Source organism: Panthera leo, chromosome D3, assembly GCF_018350215.1.
Source record: "Panthera leo isolate Ple1 chromosome D3, P.leo_Ple1_pat1.1, whole genome shotgun sequence".
Classification (NCBI taxonomy): domain Eukaryota; kingdom Metazoa; phylum Chordata; class Mammalia; order Carnivora; family Felidae; genus Panthera; species Panthera leo.
In genome coordinates this window covers 41,743,367-41,767,431 of record NC_056690.1, presented here as the reverse complement: position 1 = coordinate 41,767,431, position 24,065 = coordinate 41,743,367, and the positions used below count along the sequence as shown (strand labels likewise).

General features: G+C 36.0%; 1 protein-coding gene and 1 pseudogene across 1 annotated transcript in view; one reads left to right on the top strand and one right to left on the bottom strand.

The window, feature by feature from the left end:
* METTL4 (methyltransferase 4, N6-adenosine) overlaps nt 1–24,065 on the bottom strand; it is a 249,810-nt gene that overhangs the window by 37,334 nt on the left and 188,411 nt on the right. The window lies entirely within an intron of this gene.
* On the top strand, nt 1,711–8,389 carry LOC122203968 (annotated as a pseudogene).

Below are 24,065 nucleotides of genomic sequence, written 5' to 3'. Positions count from 1 at the left end.
TCTAAAAATACTGTGATCAGTAGAAGAATGTGAACATTGTCATTTGAATGACAATCATTCTACCTGGCAAATTATGTAAATTTCTGTGGCTTGGCAACCAAGGTCAACAGCTTCTTTGCACAATTAGAGAATAAAAATTAAACCCCAACATTTCAGCACTTTAGAGAGAAAGATAATTTTTAAAACTTCATGTAATATGCTTTTAAGTTTAGAAAAATGTACATATAGAAACTGTAAAAACTCAATGAATTTGAAATATCCATTTCTTTCTTAAAGAGAATTCACCACATTTCTTTGAGGATTTTATATCAAAGCATTACTTTCAGTCTTTTCATAAAATCTAGGAAAACCTTAATTCCAATTGGAAACTATTCTTCATTCTACTGTCATTAACTTAAAAAGAAATGATGACTTAAAATGGTATTTGCTTTTGTTTATATAAATAAACAATGCTTCTAAGTAACTTCTTGCTCTTTTAAAGTTTGTATTTCATTTCATATATTGTTTTTCTTCTCTGATATTGCTATTTACACTTATCTCATTTTTATAGTACATTATATCCTATAGTACAGTTTAGAAATCTGTAATTATCATTATTAGAAGAGGTTGGGTTTTTTAAACCACTTCCTATTATACCCTGCAATCAACACAGTTATTTTTCAAGTTCTTTTTAGCACTCCTTAACCAAAAACAATAATAACATTTGAAATGAAGTGATCCTCCTTTATTAATGTTATTTGTGATAATCAGTTAACACTCAGTTTGAATGTCATAAATGATTTTATATTCCACATATCTTACATTTTGCAGTAGATTCAAGCTCAGCATATATTTTTTCTATACTGAGTAAACCAGAAAGAATTAGAAAATTCACTAAAACCCTGATTATTGGACATTAGCCGTAACAAAATAGTCTCCATATAGTTAAGCTTCCTTATTCAAGTTTTCCATTTTTTCATTTTTAGTCCCGACTCATGATTAATTACCACAGCCTAATAAAGAATGGAATCTGCAGTGAGTCATATAGAACCAGGGAGCTCTAGAGAAAATAGAGTGTATTCCACATCTGTAAGGGTTCTCTGATGATATCAAATATTGCCAAGTAATATTACTGAATTAATGCCACAACAACATACAAACTATCAGTAAAAGCCATCAATATATATCAAAAATCTAAACTAAGGTTTACTCATGTGTATCTGTGTGGGTCTGTACGTGATGTCTGGGTGGTGTGTGTGTATATATGCGCATGGTGTCTGTGTGTATATGCATATGTGATGTCTAAAAGTGTGTATGGGTACATGACATGTGTTTGTATGGTGTCTGTGTGTCTGTATGTATGTGTGATGTCTGTATGGTGTGTGTGTGTGTGTGTGTGTGTGTGGTGGGTGGGTGGGTCTGTGTGGGTGTGGTGTATACTAGGAGACACATCTAGGGGAACAAAGAAACAGAAATGAGAGGGAAATGAAAAGAAGATGGATAGTAGTAAGCCAAAAACCATTTTCTTTCTTTCAGAGCTGATCTGTCCCATGGGATCAAGACATAGGAAAATAGACATTTCACAATCAGTCCATATAACTCATGAAAGGGTTGTGATAATGAATAAAGCTCCAGAACCCCAATCTGGGGCAGCCCTCATATCCCCACTTAAGACTGCATAGTCATAGGTTATTTTTAGTGTTTTGATTTTTTTAATTTAATTTTGTAGCGATGTGTTATGAGAAAGTATAGATGACAGAAGGATTGGAGTCTTTAAAAGGCAGAAACCCTGCTGAGTATAAACAAAAAGGAATTCTGTCTGTATGTTGTAGCTCTCTGTGACTAAAAAAAAAAAATCAGCAGCAAGGGCATAAATTTCAGGAGACGAGAAGGAGGTTTGCTACTAAACTGCCTTGATCAACTTTTAAAATAATATTTTATGTGACAGGGAAGTGTCCTCTCCTCCCCACCCCCATCTGAGGATTTATTAATGGCTCTCCCCAAGAGACCAGCTGGAAGCAAAGCCAGAAGGTACAGGAATTTTCCCTGGCTATTATCTATCAAAGCTTTTTCTTACAGCAATAGCTATAAACTGGCAGATGCGGAGCGAAATAAATTCAATTCATATTTTTTTCCCCTAACCTCCATATCCCTCTAAGGAAAATATCCTGTGTGTCAATAAATCTAAGCTGGAAAATGTCCTATTGTTTCATCAGTCTCCAATGAATAAATCCAAATAGAGCAAAAAAAAAAAACACCTAATTTCATGAACACTTACCCCTACACTGTCCCAGGGACCTGTCCTGGAGGACCTTCAAAGAGGTATGTGACAGTGTTTCCATCTTTGGGCTGAAGTAAAGTGAAGTAGGTCAAGGGTGTTTGGAATGTTCTATCCTTAAGGAGCACACTCCTGCACTCCATAGACTGCTTGTACAGCATTCATATGACAATGGGGCTGCAGGGCGCCACTCCTCAAAACTGAACCTATGGTCCTTAATCTTCTTTCCCAAAAGCTCTGACTGCCTTACCAAAGATTACTTAGGTCTACTTGATATTTTCCATGGAAACAAAATATAAAGAGGGAACACAAAGGCGGAAAGTTATATAATTTGAAAACTCATTTTGTTTCCTCAACCTTCTAAGTATGACCACCAAGAGTAAATTTGAGTTGGGAAAATAATAACAAAGAAAATTTTATTGAATATGTGGGAGGACAGGGGAAGAGAGACAGAACTTAAGTCTAAAAGAAAAAATATATATAATCATCTCTTCAAATACATCTATTAAAGATTCGAAACACAGAAAAGAAATATACACCATGACCCCTTATTTTTTTTAACATTTAATATTTACATGCTCCATAAGCTTGATGCTATAATGTGAAATTTGAGGAAGGAATTACACCTGACAGTGTTCATAATATACAGATTATATTGTTAACAAAGTATTACCGAAAATAGAAAATCTTACTATGAAATTGTTAAGCTGTTAGAATAGAGATCACTGTATTGGACTTTAAAAAAAAAAACTATAATGCAGAGCTTTAAAAGATATGAGGTATATAGGAAAAGGCTTCGATTGAGACAAAGTCACTTTTGAGGCAATAAAATGAGAATCTTCCAAAAGAGATATTCTTGATATAAGAAAGGAAATAAAGGACCGGACAGAACATAACAGAGAAAATGGCAAGATGCAGAATTACAAAGCACAGCATAAAGTTGGGTAAATCACTAAGAAAAAAATGGGAAAGAAAACTGAAGTTGGTGAAGAAATGAGAGAGTAAAAACATTTTTAAATAACTTTTATTAAAAAGGAGAAAAAGAAAGGTAGAATGGTACCAAAAAAGTCAGAGAAATAAAATAAGTTAAATTTTACATGGAAAGAGAGTTGTGATTATCCTTATAGTTAATTTTTCCTAATTACAATATCAAACATCCCTTGGGAAAAATCTAGAAAATGCATCAAAGCAAACAGAAGAATAATTGATATTCACAATCTCACAATCCAAAGCCAAATGTTATGAATACTCTAGTGCATTTCCTTCTATGTTTTAAATGCATTTTATATAGTTGTGAAACTATCACACTTAAATTTGTATTCCACTTTTATCCCTTAACATATTACTATAAATGCTACACAAATATTTTTGTTATATAATATTTATTATATAGATATACCATAATTTTATTATCATTTTTCTATATGGGGTTTTCGTGTAGTTTTCAGTTTTTCAGCACTATAAACTAGAGTTCCAAAAGCATTTATGCATCAGTTTTTAAATCTATATTTGAGGACACCTGGGTGGCTCAGTCAGTTAAGCGCTGACTCTTGGTTTCAGCTCAGGTAATGATCTTACAGTTGGTGAGTTCAAGCCCCACATCCAGCACTGTGCTGACAGTGCGAAGCCTGCTTGGGATATTCTCTCTCTCTCTCTCTCTCTCTCTCTCTCTCTCTGTCCCTCCCCCACTTGTGCTATCTTTGTCTTTCCCAAAAATAAATAAATAAACTTTGAAATAGGTAAATCTATATTTGGATTTTTTCTTTTTCTACTGATAAAACGGACAAAGTAGTTGACACACGTCTTCAAAGAAGACATACAGTTGGCCAACAGGTATATGAAAAGATGCTCAACATCACTAGCCATCAGGGAAATGAAAAGCAAAACCACAATGAGATCACCTCACCCCAGGGAAAGGGACAATAGAGATCCTCTGCAGTGGGACACCAAGCAGAGTCAAAGTCAGGAATACCATATTGAAGGACTAAAGGAATATCATACTGAAGGAGGCTGAATGTTGAAATCCCAAACCTCTTCCCTGACTTGGATCACAGAACACTGGCAGGAGAGATCTTTATTTGCAAAATCTGACCAAAAGACAACAGACAAAATAAAGATATTGATATTTGAGCATATCCTCCATGAAATAACTAAATCAGCTCAGCCTATTATAAAGTTCACAGGCAACAAGCTCTGTACATGCAGTCAGCTTTTTAGTGGACCACATTTAATATTAATCCACAGACAAGGACCAATAGACATAGGCAAAACGTCTCTACATTTTTGGAGAAAAATAAAACAAAGACAGATAAAGGAACTTCAAGGAAAATAGAGATCATTCAAGAGAAAGAACATTTTTTTATTTTTAAAATTTTTTAATGTTTATTAATTTTTGAGAGAGAGAGACAGCAAGGGAGCAGGAGGGGGCAGAGAGAGAGGGAGACAAGAATCCAAAGCAGGCTCTAGGCTCTGAGCTGTTAGCACAGAGCCTGATGTGGGACTCGAACCCACAAACTGTGAGATCATGACCTGAGCCAAAGTCGGAGGCTTAACTGATTGAGCCATTCAGGTGCCACAAAAAAGAACATTTTTTTAAACTGTAACATTAGCATTCTCACTAAGAAATAAGATCTTGCACCAATAAAGCATGAATATAATACTGTAGAGAAGAAACTTACAGAAAACAAAAAAGTGCTTTTACTTTTTAAATAGTCATAGAAATGAAAAACTCAATCAAATGACTAGATGAAACAATGAAAATATTTCCAACAAAGTAAAATCAAAAAGACAAAGGTATGAAAATAAGAAAGAGAAGATAGGAAAGTTAGAGGCTAAGTTCAAGAGGTTCAGCATCACAATAAAAGAGTTCCAAAAACAAAACAAAACAAAAAAAAAAGAGAAAACAAAGTTTTCCAAAACTGAAGGATACATTTTCACATTGAAAGAATCCATGAGAGCACAGAACAGTGTATAAAAATAGACCTACTCTAAGGCACATCATCAGGAAATATCAGAAGTAAGTCGGAAACTAATCTTAAAACTTCCAGAAATAAAATCAATTTATACACAAAGGATCAAGAATCAAATTGGGTCACACTTTCTCAATAGAAACACTGGAAGAAATTCCTTCAAAATTATGATATAAATTATTTATATATTTATAATCTAGAATTATATATCCAACCCAAATATCAATTAAAGATGAATTGAGAATAAAGGATTTTCAAACATATATTAAAAATTTGTCTCCCACTTACTTCTATTCAAAAGGCTGTTGGATGAGTAAACCAAGAAAGATGAAGGCATGGGACTTTGGGGAAAGTGAGCCAATTAACAAAGATGTGGAAAGAATCCCCATAATGAGAGAGATGAGTGCGTTAAGATAACAGCTTTGTAGGGGTGCCTGGGTGGCTCAGTCAGTTAAGCGTCCGACTTCAGCTCAGGTCACGATCTCGCAGTCCGTGAACTCCGTGAGTTCGAGCCCCGCGTCGGGCTCTGGGCTGATGGCTCAGAGCCTGGAGCCTGCTTCCGATTCTGTGTCTTCCTCTCTCTCTGCCCCTCCCCCACTCATGCTCTGTCTCTCTCTGTCTCAAAAATAAATACAACGTTAAAAAAATTAAAAAAAAAAAAAAAAGATACCAGCTTTGTAGAAGGCCTAAAGAACAACCAGTCTAGACAACAGTAAGGTGAAAGCTCCAGTTGGGAATGATTTTAGGATAGACGATAGCATTGGAAGCACCAGGAATCCATCTCCCCACCCTGATAAAAAAAATATACTGTCAGAATCTGTGTGATATAACTATTTTGGAACTCTGGAGTCTATTGAAGGCTTGCCACTTCCAGGGAAAGGCTTGTACTGTAAAGTGCAGTTAATTTCAGCTAATTTCAGCTCTTAGCACTGCAGCAGCCACCCAGTCCTCATGTTTCAGTTCCATGGTAGGCAGCCATGCACGTGCTCCTGAAGCAGCTTGCACATAGCTTGTGGGAGACAGAATGGGCAATAAAGACTCTGTCCTCCAAATATCAGGAATCTATATTCATTATTATTGATTCTACAGAAATAAAAGAATTATAACAGTATTATGAACAGTTGTACATCAACAAGTTGGATAACCTGGATGAAATAAAGAAATTCCTAGAAACAGAAAATCGCCCAAGACCAAATCACAAAGATAGAAAAACAAAATAGTTCTATAGCCAGTAAAAGATTGACTCAATAATCAAAAATTTCCTGACAAAGAACAACCTTGGATAGGATGGATTCACTGGTGAATTCTACCACACATTGAGTAAGCTAACACCATTCATGAATTAACACCAATCAAATAAATAGCTGAGAAAGACTGAAGAGGTGAGAAAACTACCTCACTCATTTTATGGGGCCACTGCTATTCTAATAACAAAGTCAAAGACACTATGAGAAAAGAAAACTACAGACCAATATCTTTTATGGACACTGATGCAAAATTCCTCAGCAAAATACTAGCAAACTGAATTAATTCACTAGCACATTAGAAAGATTATACACCATGACCAAGTGGGATTTATTCCTGGAATGCAAGGAGAGTTCAATGTAAAAATTGATCATTATAATACACCATATTAACAGAATGAAGGAAAAACTCAATGATCATCTCAACTGATGCAGAAAAATCATTTGACAAAATTCAGCACACTTTCAAGATAAAAAACACTCAACATCTAAAAATAGAAGTAAACGACCTCAAGATAACAAAACATAATAAAGGTCATATATGAGAAACCCATAGCAAACATCATACTCAATGATAAAAGACTGAAAGCTTTTCCTCTAAGATCAGGAACAATGCAAGAATGCCCACTTTTACCACTTCTAGCCATAGAAATTAGGCAAGAAAGAAATAAAAGGCATCCAAATTGGAAATGAAGAAGTAAAATTATCTTTATTTACAGATGATATGATCTTACATATAGAAAACCCTAAAGATTCCACACACCAAAAAATTGCTAGAATAATCAAATTCAGCAAAGTAGCAGGATACAAAGTCAACATGCAAAAATTAGTTGCAGTTGTATACAATAAGCAATGAACAAAATGGAAAAGAAATTAAGAAAGAAATCTAGGGGCACCTGGGTGGCTTAGTTGGTTAAGCATCCAACTTCAGCTCAGGTCATAATCTCAGTTTGTGTGTTTGAGCCCCATGTCAGGCTCTGAGCTGTCAGCACAGCTGTTTCAGATTCTGTGTCTCCCTCTCTCTTTGGCCCTCTGCCGCTTTCACTCTGTCTCTCTCTCTCTCTCTCTCAAAAATAAATAAACATTAAAAACAATTCTTTTTTTTTAAAGGAAGCAATCTATTCACAATAGCATCAAAAAGAATAAAATACTGTGGCTCCTGGCTGGCTCAATTGGTAGAGCATACAACTCGATCTCAGGGTCATGAGTTTGAGCCCCACATTGGGCATAGAAATCACTTAATACATACATACATACATACATACATACATACATACATACATACATACACTGGAAGATAGCCCTTTTAGGGGGTGTCTGTCTGACTCAGTCAGTAGAGCATGCTACTCTTGATCTCAGAGTTGTGAGTTCTGGCCTCATGTTGGGTGTAGAGATTAAAATAATTTAAAAATCTTGAAAAAAAGAAACTTCTTGAGGTTAAAAAAAAAAAAGGATAAAATACTGGAGGAGAGGCGATGAGGGCAGCAGCTACATTTGGTATCTGCTAGGCACAAGTGTCCTGCCTGGTCTCTTCCAGCACAACCCACTAGCATGACAGCAAAACTCTGAGTAACCAAGAAAACTTTAAACTGGTAAATGCCACAATCCCAATGCCATGGACACAAGTATAAAGGTGTGGTGACTGTACATAGAGAGACTGATCCTGTTACAGGAGTGGTTATGAATTTGACCAACCTCAAAGGGTATATGGAGGAGACAGTTATGAAGCCCCTTGATCATAATAATCTGGATTTGGATGTGCCATACTTTGCAGATGTTGTAAACATGACAGAAAATATAGCTGTAGATATCTGGGAAAACCTCCAGAAATCTCTTCCCCTGGTGGGGGAGAGGGGGTTCTTTATTAAGTAAAAGTATATGAGACTGACAATAATACTGTAGTCTATAAAGAAGAATAGCTTTTAAGAGTTAATACTGTAGAAAGATTAATTTATTTCCATATTTGAAAAAGAGTCTTTATCCCCTTGGACTATTAAGAAGTCATCACATAATTGTTATACCTCCACATTGTGTTCTGGAGTGATTGATGTATTGAAATCATTGTGAATTCAAATCTATTTTAAAGTCAAACTTGTAAAACAAACAAAAAAAGGATTAAATACTCAGGAATTAACCAAGGAGGTAAAGGACTTTCACAACAAAAACTATAAAACATTACTGAAAGATATTAAGGAAGACATAAATAAATGGAAACATATCCTATGTTCATGGATTAGAAGACTTACTATTGTTATGATGTCAATACTACCCAAAGCAACCTACAGATTTAATATGATCCCTATCAAAATCCCAATGATTTTTTTGCAAAAATAGAAAACTCCATCATAAAAATCATATGGAATCTCAGGGTACCCCAAATAGCTAACATACTCTTGAAAAAGAACAAATATGGAGGACTCATACTTCCTGATTTTAAAACTTACCACAAAGTTACAGTAATTAATACAGTATGGTGCCAGCATAAAGACAGATGTTTAGACCAATGTAATATACTAGAATTTGGAAATAAACCCTGCCATATTTAGTCAAATGATTTTTGACAAGGGTTTCAAGGCCATCCAATGGGGAAAGGACAATCTTTTCAACAAAAGGTGCTAGGAAAAGTGGATATCCACATGCAAAAGAATGAAGTTGGACCCTACCAAACACCAAATACAAAAATTACCTCAAAAGGGATCAAAGACCTAAATTTACACCTACAACTATAAAACTCTTAGAAGAAAACACAGGGCAAAAGCTTCACAATACTGGATTTAGAAATAAATTCTTAGATATGACACCAAAGACATGGGCAACAAGAGAAAAAAAATAGGCAAATTAGGCTTCATGAAAATTTTTAAATTTTAAGTATCAATAGATTAAAAAGCATTAAGAGAGACTTCTGGGTGGCTTAGTCCATTGAGCATCCAACTCTTGATTTCAGCTCAGGTTATGATCCCAAGGTCATGGGATTGAGCCCTGCTTCAGGCTCCATGCTTAGCGTGGAACCTGCATAGCATTCTCTCTCTCTCTCCCTTTGTCCCTCTTCCCTGCTCATACTCTGTCTCTAAAATCAAATCAAATCAAATCAAATCAAATCAAATAGATTAAGAGTACATTCCTCTCGGTGAGCACTGAGAAATATATAGAATTGTTGAATCATTATATTGTATACCTGAAACTAATATAACACTGTATGTTAATTATACTTGAATTAAAAGAAAAAGAATCTCTGTGTGAGACTCCAGTGATTCTAATGTGCAGCCAAGTTTGAGAATCTGTGCCCACAGACCTATTGTTCTTCAATTAGATATGCATCAGAATCAATTGAGGAGATATTATACAACACAGAAGCCCAAATTCACTCAAGCAAGTACAGGACTTGGGCCTTTCCATTTTTAAGTAGTTTCCCCAGGTGATTCTATCTAACAAAGTTTGAGAACCACTCCATAGACTATGCATAATAAAAAGGCATCAAAAGACAACAGAGTAAATCTATCAACAGAGTAAAAAGGAAACTCAAAGAATGGGAGAAAATATTCACAAATGATATATTTGATAAGGAATAATATCTAGAATATATAGAAAAACTTAAAACTCAACAATAAAACAAAAAATGCAACTCCAAAATTGGCAAAAAAAACTTGAATGGACATTTCTTCAAAGAAGATACATAAATGTTATGGAAACAAGTACATGAAAAGATGCTCAACATCACTAATGATTAGAGAAATACAAATCAAAACCACAATGAAATTCCACCTCACACCCATTAAGATGGCCACCATCATCAAGCAATCAATCAGAAAATAACAAGTACTGAAGAGGATGTGGAGAAATTGGAACACCTGTACACTATTAGTGGGAATACAAAATGATACAGCCACTGTGGAAAACAGTATAGGAGTTGCTCAACATTTTTTAAGTAGAATTATCATATGATCCAGCAATTGCATTTATGGGTATATACCCAAAAGAACTTAAAGGAGATTTTCAATGAGATATTTGTACACTCATATTCATAGCACCATTATTCACAATAATTAAAATGTGGGGCACCTGGGTGGCTTGGTCGGTTAAGCATCCGACTTCGGCTCAGGTCATGATCTCACGGTCCGTGGGTTCGAGCCCCACGTCAGGCTCTGTGCTGACAGCTCAGAGCCTGGGGCCTGTTTCAGATTCTGTGTCTCCCTCTCTCTGTGACCCTCCCCCGTTCATGTTCTGTCTCTCTCTGTCTCAAAAACTAATAAACGTTAAAAAAAAATTTAAAAAAAAAATGTGGTAGCAGCCCCTGTGTCCATCATTGGATGAATGGATAAGCAAAATTTGATACATACATATAATTGGATATCATTCATACTTTTAAAAGGAAATTCTGACATATGGTACAACATGAACGAATCTTGATGACATTATGCTAAGTGAAATAAGCCAATCACAAAAAAACAAATACTACATGATCCACTTATGTAAAGCACTGACATTAGCCAAAATGATAGAGAAAGTAGAATGGTGGTTTCCAGGGATGAGAGGGAGGGAGGAATGGGTATAGAGTTTGGGCTTTTGCAAGATAAAAGAGTTCTGGAGTTGGATGATATTGATCATTTCACAATATGAATATACTTAATACTTCTGACCTGTACACTTAAAAATGGTTAAGATGATAATTTTGTGCTATGTCTATTTTACCACAATTTTAACAAGTGAAGAAAACAAGCTCCAGTAGGAATGTCTCCAAAAGATGAAAAAAATACATTACCTGAATTTTTTTATAAATTAAGAGATTTAAACTTCTGAGGAGTAAATTAAGGATAAGACCTAACTACAGAGAAAATAAAGCAAATGCAAAGCAAGATATTATTAATTCCAACCGAAAGAAATTTTAAAAACTATGCAGGTAAAGAAAATAATCACAGTATACCACATGGCTAAGTTAGGCCCCCCTCTAACATTTGGGGAGGGGGCAGAGGAAGATAAATGAAGGACCATGTATCATATGACTATACGTTTTTAAAATGTAAATCAAACTAAAAAAAGTATTAAATAAAATACATCCTATTCTCCTACATTAAGTAAATGACCTAGAAAGCCAGGATTAAATTTAAAATCCATATACTTCTCAGAGTTCCACGCCAGAACTTAACAGTGGATGGAGAGCTAGCTACTGGCCTCAGACCAAGAGCCCATCCCCTTCTATTCCAGCCTCAAGTTCCAACCCACACACTGAAGAAATTTTGGGGCATGTGTAGACACCAACCCATATATTATCCTAGCTCAGATCATACCCTCACAAACACTTTCCCATTAGATGTGTACACAGACAGCACCATCCACCCTTCAGCAGGACAGATGATAATGGGGCCTGCATGGGGTTTAGAAGCAGCCTCAGGGTTGTTTGTGCAGGTAATTCAGGGACCCAGAGTGAGATCTGAAAAGGCAGCTTACTTGGCCTTCTGAATTCCTCCCCCAGGGAGCAGGGCCAGAGCAAAAATTTCTCAAGTTTGGCTTACAAGACATGGGATCCTATGCAGATGTCTAGGAATAGTACTGGGCTCACCTGAAAATAGCATTTATATAATCATGCTAACACAAAAATAATATAAAAATCTTAACATGTGAAATTTTCAGGAGGATGAGGGGGATGGGAAACATGCAGTACAGTGCTTGGTAACAAGTGGGAAATGATTAAAGAAAGGTAAAGCCTAATCTTTTATGGTAGGAAGTCAATAAATGATGCCTAAAAGTGAAAAACTTAAAAGTTGCCATACAATTATGTTATTTTGAGATATGAAGGAAAATGAAAAGAGAAACCGCTAAAAAGCACTAAGCTCTAGGAAACAGAAAATGAGGGAGAATAGAGTTGTAGGGAGTATTATTCTTCATTAAAAGCATTGTGGAACTATGTGACAACTGTGCACATATTAACTTTGATACTAAAAAAAAGAATATACCACAAAGAGAAATTTTTCAAGTGTATTTTTCAACTTAACATGAGTTCTGCAAAACTCTTCATTAACCTGGTCTTTTCAGAATGACAAATGTAAGAGGCAGAAGATTAGGGGAGATTATTAACATTTAACATGTGAAATGAAGACTGGTAATAGGAAAGTTTCAGATTAACTAACATTCTTTTAGGTTTCTGAGGGCACTACATATTTAAATTAATTCATTCAGTAGGTATTTATTGATCATCTATGTGACAGGCATTGTGCTAGAAGCTGGGGATACAGAAGTAAAATAAAATGTTTGTTTGTTTGTTTGTTTGTTTTTAAGTGAAGGCACTTTTCTTTATTTTCATGTAGTTATGTCTACACAATTGTGTGGGGGTTTTTTTTAAATTTTATTTAACTAAGTTAGTTAACATATAGTGTATAACAGTTTCAGGAGTAGAATTTCGTGATTCATCACTTACATATAACACCCAATGCTCATCCCAACAAGTGTCCTCCTTAATGCCCATCACCCATTTAGCCCATCCCCTCACCCAACATCCCTCCAGAAACCCTCACTTTGTTCTCTATATTTAAGTCTTTTATGGTTTGCCTCCTTCTCTGTTTTTATCTTATTTTTGCTTCCCTTCCCCTATGTTCATCTGTTTCGTTTCTTAAATTTCACATATGAATGAAATCATATATTTTTCTTTCCCTGACTTATTTCACTTAGCATATTACATTCTAGTTCTATCCACGTTGTTGCAAATGGCACATTTTCATTCTTTTTCATTGCTGAGTAATATTCCATTGCATATAAATAACACATCTTCTTTATCTATTCATCAGTTGATGGAAATCTGAACTCTTTCCATAGTTTGGTTATTGTTGATAGTATGGCTATAAACATTGGGGTGTATGTGCCCTTTGAGTCAGCATTTTTGTATCCTTTGTATAAATACCAAATAGTACAACTGCTGTGTCATAGGGTAGCTCTATTTTTTTTAATTTTTTTAGGAACCTCCATGTTGTTCTCCAGAGTGGCTGCACCAGTTTTCATTCCAACCAGCAGTGTAAAAATGTTCCCCTTTCTTCACATCCTTGCCAATATCTGTTGTTTCCTGAATAGTTAACTTTAGCCATTCTGACAGGTGTGAAGTTGGTATCTCATTATAGTTTTGATTTGTATTGTGGTTGTCTTCTTTGGAAAACTATCTATTCATGTCTTCTTCCCATTTCTTCACTGGATTATTTGTTTTTTCGGTGTTGATTTTGATAAGTTCTTTATAGATTTTGGATACTAACCCTTTATCCAATATGTCATTTGCAAATATCTTCTCCCATTCCGTTGGTTGCCTTTTGTTTTGTTGACCATTTCCTTCACTATGCAGAAGCTTTTTATCTTGATGTGGTCCCAAGTGAAACAAAATTTTTAAAAGACATGTTTTTGCCCTTACAAAGAGCTTAATGTCCAGTCCAGGTGACACCGTGGAAGCAAATATTCATTCAATGAATATAAAATATTAACAGTAATACCTGTTATGAACTAAAGTTCTTGGTGCTAAGAATGTGTAGAGCAGGTAAACATGATTCGGCAAAAATAATGGGAAAGTTTTCCCCAGAAATAACATATGAGCAAAAATCTCAAGAATGAGTGGGTATTAAATGACCCTTCAGAGGAGTCCCACATCTCCTGGGGAAGTGCCTGCCTTAGTATCATCCTGCAGCTCTCAGTTGTCAGTGGGGAGCAACTCTGAACAAAGGCCTCAATGAAAAAGTAGTAATAGGGTTCAAACTTAGCAGGTGAGGCCCTAGGTCAATTATAAGCCCTGTAGCTGGAGATCTGTGAGATGCAGTAGTATGACTGCCACAGTCTTGGAGGAGGTACGGGGATAAAGAAAGGGACAAAGCAAATCTTCATTTTGTAAAGACCACCAGGCTACAACATGGAAAATGAACTGATGGGGGACAACTATAGATGCAAGGACACCATGTGATAGATAGCTTATTCAAAGATAAAAACATATTGAGTGTATGCAAAGAAATGAGTACTTTAAGTAAGTAATTAATATCCTGCAGGGTATTTTTTCTTATCCCTGATTAATAACCCTTTCACAATCAGTATTTTCAAGTTACCTTAAAATATAATATCTTTGAAAGGCATTTAACTCATAAACCCATTAAGAAATTATCTTGTTGACTCTTAAAAACTGAGAATAAACTGAGGGTTGATGGGAGGTGGGAGGGAGGGGAAAGTGGGTGATGGGCATTGAGGAGGGCACTTGTTGGGATGAGGACTGGGTGCTGTATGGAAACCAATTTGACAATAAATTTCATATTAAAAAAAAGAAAGAGGGGCGCCTGGGTGGCGCAGTCGGTTAAGCGTCCGACTTCAGCCAGGTCACGATCTCGCGGTCTGTGAGTTCGAGCCCCGCGTCAGGCTCTGGGCTGATGGCTCGGAGCCTGGAGCCTGTTTCTGATTCTGTGTCTCCCTCTCTCTCTGCCCCTCCCCCGTTCATGCTCTGTCTCTCTCTGTCCCAAAAATAAATAAAAAACGTTGAAAAAAAAAAATAAAAAAATAAAAAGAATTTCTTATAAAAAAAAAAAAAGAAAGAAATTCTCTTCTATTTTTATACCAATATTTATTATCCAGTGGGTGTTAAACCATATGGGTTCAATCATCAGAAATGAGTAATAACAATTATTATGATCAAAAGAAACATCTAAGCTGATCTAAGGCCAGACTGACATGTGGTCTATTCCAGCCTTCTCTTTTCTTATATTGGGAGTTGTGTGCTACTTTTGTTTGTTTTTTTCCATCTCTGGCTCAAGGAAGAACTTTCTGGTAAATGTCTTAGAGAGGTATGATGCCACGTGATTGAGCTACTTTGACAGTGTGTTAATTTTGTTCAACTGTGATACATCATAAGAGCCACTACTTTATGTTTGTAACAAAAAACAGCAGGATAATATCAGTATCTTTTTTGTTTATTTTCTGAGAATCAATTAGTTTATGGGAAAAGAGAAGATAATTCACCATTTTGGCACTTTTTTGGACAGCTGTTAAAAACAGATTTCAATATCCTGCCTAGTGAATTTCCCTACAATGTCACATTTCCATTTAACTTCAGCTGCAAGTTCAAAAAGAGATGTGATTTATAGTTATCTGCTCTACTCTGAAGCACCCTAAGTGTCCAAAATGTTCTGAATTCTTTTTTATAAGAGAAATGAATAAAACACACAATAGATTAACATTTCTGACAAAAATGCTATTCTTCTCACTAAATTTTCCATTACTTCCTCTCCATTGTTTTAATGTACAAATTCATGGCATCCTTTCTCACACCAGATTCAGCTTCAAACTTAAGCTCTGCAGTTATACTTCTGCTTAGTCTCTGATAGTCTGTCGATGTATGTTTCACTTATTTTCATTATCATACCTAAAATATCCATCTACTCTTCCTTTCCTGGAGGTCAGTGATGATGTTAGGATCTTTTATACTCCCAGGGTCTCAGGAAGAAGACTCCCTATTCCTTCCTAATTAACATGCTGCCTTTTGTCCTATGCCTTACCTATCCAATTAAAAATATATATATACTACCTCAGAGTAGAAAATATCAGAACTTATCATTTCAACTGACCTTCACTTTTATTCCAATATTACCTTTCAGCAATAGGAACTAAACATTGGAAAATAAATATTTCTCATAACTGAACAGTAGACCTGCTCTATGTTTTCACAAGGCAAAGAAAAATATCTATAAAGCATAGAACCATTTACAAGTTGCTAAAACTAGAACACTCATTATTTTAAGGAAAATCACACTCTTAGTAAAAAACGTTGTTCATGTCTGCTACAAAGTCATTTAGTATAATTGGTACCTTAGTTTCCAAATTATGTTCCAAAACCTAAAACAATTCTCAATATCTGTTTACATGCCATAAAATGACCTGGTGATTTACTCTCTACAATGTTGACCAGTATAGACAACCTTAGTGAAATAAACTATAAGAAATTTTCAAAACTATCTGCCCGAATAAGCACTCACTTTTGGGCCCATGCATAATATAGGTATTTAACCAGTTACTCTCCTTATTTACTATGTTGCCCTCTCCTCCTCAAAGGCTTCTCGTGACTAATAATTTTCTTGTTGCTTCTATGTATTCTTTGTATATTTACTACATCAGAACAGTAAAACAGCACCGAACAGTTCTTTGGCTTTGTTGTCATTGGTTTTTTCCCCTTAACTCTGATATAGGCTTCCTGAAGGACTGGTATTTGCATTTAAATTCTTTTCTAACATTCCAGTTGTTGACCAAGAAGAGATCTCCTGCACAAGCTACAGTTCCCTTCATTACAGAATTACTCAGCTCCTACTGGCTCTTTTCTGGAAGTTCTGCACCTGTGGATAAGTTAAAGCACTCTGCTTGTCAGTTGGAAGTGAGGGGAAAAAAAAATCTCAAGTTGGCTTAAACAAAAATATACTTACTGTTCATTTAAATGAAAAGTCCAGACCAAGTAGTAACTTCAGGTGTGGCTTTATTCAGGACTCAAATGATATCACTAATTTTCTTTGCTTCCTCTGAGTTGACTCCATTCTCAACCTCCCTGCAGTGGTTCCTGAAACTTCAGATTTCCATAATCATCACATGAAGGCCACCACCAGAGGGAGAGTTCAATAAAAGCACAAACAAAAGTTTGGATTGAGTCTTCTTGGCTGAAATTGGCAAGGTTGGTAGTTCTAACTGGCTTGGCGTGGGTAAGAACTCCAGCTATAGTGCCCAGAAGTAGAGCCAGCTCTGACCCAATGTTTCTGGGCCAAAAGGAAGTCAGAGTTGCCTCCAGACAAAACTGTAGTGGAGGGAGGAATATGGACAAGGAGGGACAAAACCAATTCTTAGCCACTGGTAGTACTGTATCCACTTTTGACTTTTGGGTAATTTGTTATTGTTTTTCCTAGTGGTGAGTTTGGTCGGAACATTGGTCCTCTATGGGATCTGTATCATACTGCCAAGATGCTCCTTAATGGCAAGTACATTCTACAGAACTACTAAACAAAATTCTTTTTTGTTCTTCCAGAAACAATTTCCAATTTGTGTAATGTAAAAATGACAGATTTATTAATAGTGTGCCTAAACACTATTTATTAGTAGTGTGTCTACTGTTCTTTAAAGTGCTCTTCTCAAGCTTTCAATATAATGAAATCATGAGTTTTTTTCATTATATGTTTTTTTGACAATATAAATAACTGTCACACCATAGATAAATACCTTCTATTAACTTATAAGGTCTAGGAGGATTTTCTTATATTAGTTGTCTCCAATTCTTAATAGAAGTTCTAAAATACTTCCTAGAGTTAACAGTTCTCAACTCATGATTTTAGTTATTTTGAACCTTTTAAACATGGCACTAAAAGCTGCCTTGGCAAGGCGGGGGGGACGTGTAAAAAGTCCGTTGTTAATGTATCCCCCATTCCTCTCAAGAGGTCCATTCCTTTTAGCACTTTCAAGCCAGGTAATTGTGTTCTCCAGTGTCACTGCCTTTTTCTCTTTTATAAACACTTGGGAAACACGTCAAATGTCATTCTATCATTTCCTCTTCCCCTTGCTTCCCTTTAAATATTACGGCAGAAAACAAAATTTTCCAGAAATATATTTGGATTCATTCATCCATTAGAACTGTATCTTCATATACTATGGAATATTTTTAAACAACACCAAGGGGTTTTTTTAGTTTAGTGGTTTTTGGTTTTTTGCCCTCTTGTCAATTTCTTCCCATACTTACTCCTTTTCATAAAGTTGACTTTTTTTTTCCTATTCAAACTTCTGTTGGATTTTTACTTGTCTTCTCTTCTTCCCCTGAGGCATGTTAGTAACTTCTTAAAGATGCTTTCTACAAACAACTCTTCCAGAACTAGGATACTGCTTAAGCCTAAAACTACCATTTTAAAATTATTTTTGTTTTTTATGCACACATCAAAAATGCAAACTGAAAGAAGTAGAAACATAAAACAAAATATTCTTAAACTTATTAATATTCCATATTTATATATACAAACACTGTAAGTCCCAAAATAGTAATCTAAAGCACTGGATATTTTTGTCTATTGATTTTAATTAAGTTTACTTTAGGTTGTCTGGATCTCAAGTAGGAGAGAAAAGAGAAATAGATGAAAATATCACAAGCAAGCTTTTTATCCCAGCTCTTGGGGAAAAAAACTAATAAGCCACCTCCACAGTGAATTTCTAGTGAATCATTAACCAGGGATTTGTTGCCTTGGTTACTGAGCCAGGTAGAGATTCCAGTAAAAAAGCAATGTGACCTGTGAGCTCAGGAAACTGAAGAAGTGAAATTTCTGCATGATGATATTTGCAATTTCTACAGAATGAAATGAAAACAGTAAAAATGTATGTTAAAATAGAATACCTTGATTTTTGACCCAATGTTAGATTTTACACACACACACACACACACACACACACACTTAATAACAACAATAGTGTGTGCTTGCTTGCAAAATTTTACAAAATACAGACCATTTCCAATATGAGATATCTCTCCTGGAAAACAAAGCACTTTGCTTTTCAATGATGACTAGATATTCCATCAGTAGAGAATATTTTGATAACAATAGATTTGTAAGACAAGCATTCAGAAAGCAGACTGAGTATATTTTACAGGCAAAATACCTCTGTGTATGGTTCTTTACGTTATATTGTATCAAAATAAGAATCACGTAAATATTGATACCAAACCTAGAACCAAAGGCAAAACCAAAATACAGATTTAAAGGCATAACTTCAAGCATCACTACTATCTTAGGATGGAATTAGATTTATTACTAAACTCAGGATAACACTGAAGATGTCAATGGTGCACTAACCAACATCTAGTGATGACAGAGACTACATTATCTCTGATGGTTCACATTGTTCTGTTTTTCTGGAAAACCCTAATATGCTATTCAAGCCCTACTTCCTACTCTTTCATGCCAATTCTTCAAGCAAGTCCAGTTTACACTAAAACTATCCCAATTATAGAGTAAAAGACAGATAAATTTACAGCTGTCCCATGGATGAGAAAGAGGCATCTAACAAAAAACAATAAACCTTAAATTCTTCCAACAGTTAGTGATAACTAGGCAGCATGACACAGCCAATAGGACAGAGTTTCTGAAGTCAGTTGGCCTGGATTTATATTCTAGCTCTACCACTTCCTGACTGGGTTGTTCTGAAAGTAAAATCCCCAATCCCTGGTTACTAAGCAATGCAATAGGAATACTCACACTTATTCCAGAAGACTGACTGTTATCAAAATTCAGTAAGATGATACATACAAAGCTTCTCTAGTTCAATAAAAATGGGTATCTTTCTTCCTTCCTATTTCTCACATGGAAAACTTCCACTTTTCATTTTAAAAAATAAGATTTCCTGAAATGCTTAAACTTGAGATTCTAAAATTTAGAACATTTTCCATATACATCCTTTAAGAGCTATTTTTTTAAGTGCACTATTACTACTGGCTCCCATGGTCTGGAACCTTCCTTCAAAACACATAAAAAAAATTCTCTGACACAAAGCTAGAAATAAAAGTAAAAAGGGTAAATTTAATATTCAGATTGTGTATTTAATCCATGCCCAAACTTGAATGCAGTCACATAGGGCTCACACCTAGTCTCACAGCCCCAAATATGCAGCATTCATGATCAACATATATACTCAATCATAAATTACCCTGAGTTTACAATCTTCCCAGCATCTTCCTATGGGTAATTGCAAAATTTCTTTCACCATAATTAATCCAATTTGAGAAATTAACTTAGTTTGAGATTAGTGCCGGATTGACTTAAATAAGATGAAAGTTTGGCATCTGTGGTTTATTGCAAATTATACAGAAGGTACTGAGATTTGTTTTATTCCAAATATGGCTTTATTTAGGCTTCTCTTTTTATGACTGTATTAGGCTCTCTGCCTTTATTTCCTGTCAAAGCTCTTAGATGCTTATTACTTGATATTTATTTGTCCTTTACCTTTCAGAGACAGCCAAATCCTAAGATGTTTAAATATATTACATAGATTTTGAATTTTTTAGGGTTAATTTTTAATAAGAATTATCTTAACGGTGGCAATAACCAACTGGCAAAAATACCATTGGGGCTTTAAATTATATGTTTAGTAAAACTTTCTTTTCCTTAATTTATCTATTACTCAAATAGCACATTATATTTCATATTCAAGAGATGATTTTTAAATATTAGCCAATAAGATTAAAGACTTATTGAACAATAATATTTAAGTATATGTATTTCACAAAGAACACTTTTATTCTATAATTCCCTATGTTTTCATGAATAGGTCTGTTATATGAACATGGACCTCTGGCCTATTTTGTCAGGTCCCATCTCATAACAAATGAGATGACATGGTTACTACTTTCAAGGGGTTTTCAGTCTCCCAGAAGAGACAAGCATGTAAATAAGTCATTATTATATTATGTTAGCCAAAGCTCCCTGAAAAAAAAGTTCCCAGACCTAGGAGGAAGCACTTAAAATTCATCTGGGGCATAAAATCTCCATAGAGCAAAAGTAAGGAAAACTATAAGATGGAAAGATGGGGAGCAATGCAAAGTGATACACTACTGGGCTGGCAACTACTTCACAATAAACCCTAAAAAGACACAGCCGGTCACTGGTAGTTCAATTGCTCAGCTACTCAGATGTCTGCATAGAGACACTCTGCTTAGAAAAAGAAATCCATGGGAAGTAAAGAGAGGACACAATAAAAGATAATACTCTGGCCTGCTAGTTCTCAAAATGGTCCACATTCTCCAATCGAAGCATCAAGAATAGTAACATTTAGAGACATTTTCAGAGGAAATCAGGAGAGGCCAAGATGATGGAACAGCATGGAAGTTTTTTTGCATCTTGCATCCATGAAATACAGTCAAATCAACACTACACCATCCTGCACACCTAGAAAACTGATTTGAGGATTAACACAACAATCCACACAACCTGAACCACAGGACTCAGCAGGTAGGTGGCACGGAGAGGTGAATTGGGGGAGAGAGAAGCTGCGGAGGGCAGGGAGTCACTTTTGTGTGCAGGGAGAGGACGGAGATGGGGGGAGAGTATGGGAAAAGCACCCCCCTCCAAAACCAGCTGGAAAGAGGAAAAGTGGAAACAGCCATAGGGACTGAATTTAAAAGAGAGAAAGGAGAAAGGAGAGGGTTTAAATTCCATTAAGACTCTATAAACAGGAGGAGTGCAGAGTTTGAAACTCTGCAGCTCGATACCTGGCAGTACTCTGGTGGCAAGGAAGAATCCCCAGGAACAGAATGAGGTCTGGGGATCCTTGGGCCACAGGGGGAAAGGCGGTCCCCCTGCTGGAAGGATATTTGGTAGAGGCTGTATGGCCACCTGGTCCCAGCAGACCCCAGAGAACAACCAAATTCACTGGTGCTGGAACAAAGTCATTAGGGGTGAAGCTTGGTGCCAGATATGTGTTGTGATTTCCCATAATCCCTGAAATGCTGCTGCTACACAATTGTGTGAACTTTTTCTGGGGTGGGCTGGCACCCAGCCACAGTCTCTGGGCATCAGCATCAGCAGGGTCCCTGAATGTTCCTGGGTGCAGCTGGCACCTGGCCATTGCTCAGTGAGACCCTCCCTCAGAGGGTCTGAGTGGGTCAAAGCTGCAGTCCCTCAGAAGTGAGGGGTCAGGACACAGCAGCATCTGAGATAAAACTCAGGAGGGAGGTGCACCCTGACAACCTGATGGCTTGGTCGCAGACAGTGTAAAAGCAGGAAGTGGACAGAAGCGAGAGAAAAAGAATGAGATTGGGGAGAACAGAGTTCGGATACTAGAGACTGGGTAGCTGGGTGGCGCCATTTTCACCCCTTCCACGCATGTGCATACACACCTACAAGCACAGCATTCCACCCCAGTAAGTTAAGCAGTGCCATCTAGTGGAGAACGGAGCCATTACACTAAGCTCCACCCAATTGGGCCAATCTTGCTCTTCAGGAACACCACAAATCTCTCCACCTGCTTAGTTTCTGGACTATAAAGTGCTTCATAGTTTGACCTCTAGGGGAAAACAATATAATTTCAATCATATTTCAGTCTGCTCGCCGGTGCATCTAGTCAATTTTCTTTTTTTCTTTTTTTCTTTTTCAAATCTTTTCTTTGTCTTGAATACAGAAAAAGAAAATTTTTATTTTTATTTTCAATTTTTATTAAAAATATATTTTTAATTTTTCTCTACTATACTTTTTATTTTGTGTAAATTTTTCAAATTCCATTTTACTTCCATCACTTCATCATATTCTATTTCATTGTCCTCATTGTTTCAAATATTCAAACATTTCCCTTTTTTAAAATTTTCCTTCTTTTCTTCCATTTTTCTCTAATCTATCAAACTCCTTTCAACAACCAGACCAAAACATACCTAGGATCAAACATCATTTATTTGATTTGTGTGTGTGTGTGTGTGTGTGTGTATGTGTGTGCTGTTTATAATATTTTAATTTTAATTTTACCTTATTAATTCATTTTCTTCCTTCAAAATGACAAAACAAGGAATTTACCCCAAAAGAAAGAGCAGGAAGAAATGACATCCAGGGACTTAATCAACACAAGCTACAAGCAACATGTCTGAACGAGAATTTAGAATCACAATACTAAGAATACTAGCAGGGGTCGAAAATGAATTAGAATCCTCCTCTGCAGATATAAAAGAAGTAAAGCCTAGTCAGGATGAAATAAAAAATGCTATAACTGAGCTGCAAACTCGAATGGAGGCCACAGCAGCAAGGATGGATGAGGCAGAACAGAATCAGGGATAGAGGACAAACTTATGGAGAATAATGAAGCAGGAAAAAAAGGGAGACAAAGGCAAAAGAGCATGATTTAAGAATTAGAGAAATCAGTGACTCATTAAAAAGGAACCACATCAGAATCATAGGGGTCCCAGAAGATGAAGAGAGAGAAGAAAGGAGTAGAAGGGTTATGTGAGGAAATCATAGAGGAAAACTTTCCTAACCGGGGAAAGACACAGATAGCAAAATCCAGGAACCACAGAAAACACCCATACAATTCAACAAAAACCAACCATCAACAAGGCATATCATAGTCAAATTCACAAAATATTAGGCAAGGAAAGATTCATGAAGCAGCAAGGGGAAAAGTCCGTAACACATCAGGTTTGTGGCACACCGATCCACAGAAACCTGGCAGGCCAGAAAGGAGTGGCAGGATATATTCAATGTGCTGAATAAGAAAAATATGCAGCCAAGAATTCTTTATCCAGCAAGGATGTCATTCAAAATAGGAGAAATTAAATTTTCCCAAACAAAAATTAGAGGAGTTCATGACAACTAAACCAGCCCTGCAAGAAATTTTAAGGGGGTCATTCTGAAGGGAGAAAAGACAAAACAAAAAACAAACAAACAAACAAAAAACACCAAAAGCAACAAGACTAGAAAGGACCAGAGAACACCACCAGAAACTCCAACTCTACAAGAAACATAATGGCAATAAACTCATCACTTTCAGTACTCACTCTAAACATCAATGGACCAAATGCTCCAATCAAAAGACAGAGGGTAACAGAATGGATAAGAAAACAAGATCCATCTATATGTTGTATACAAGAGACCCACT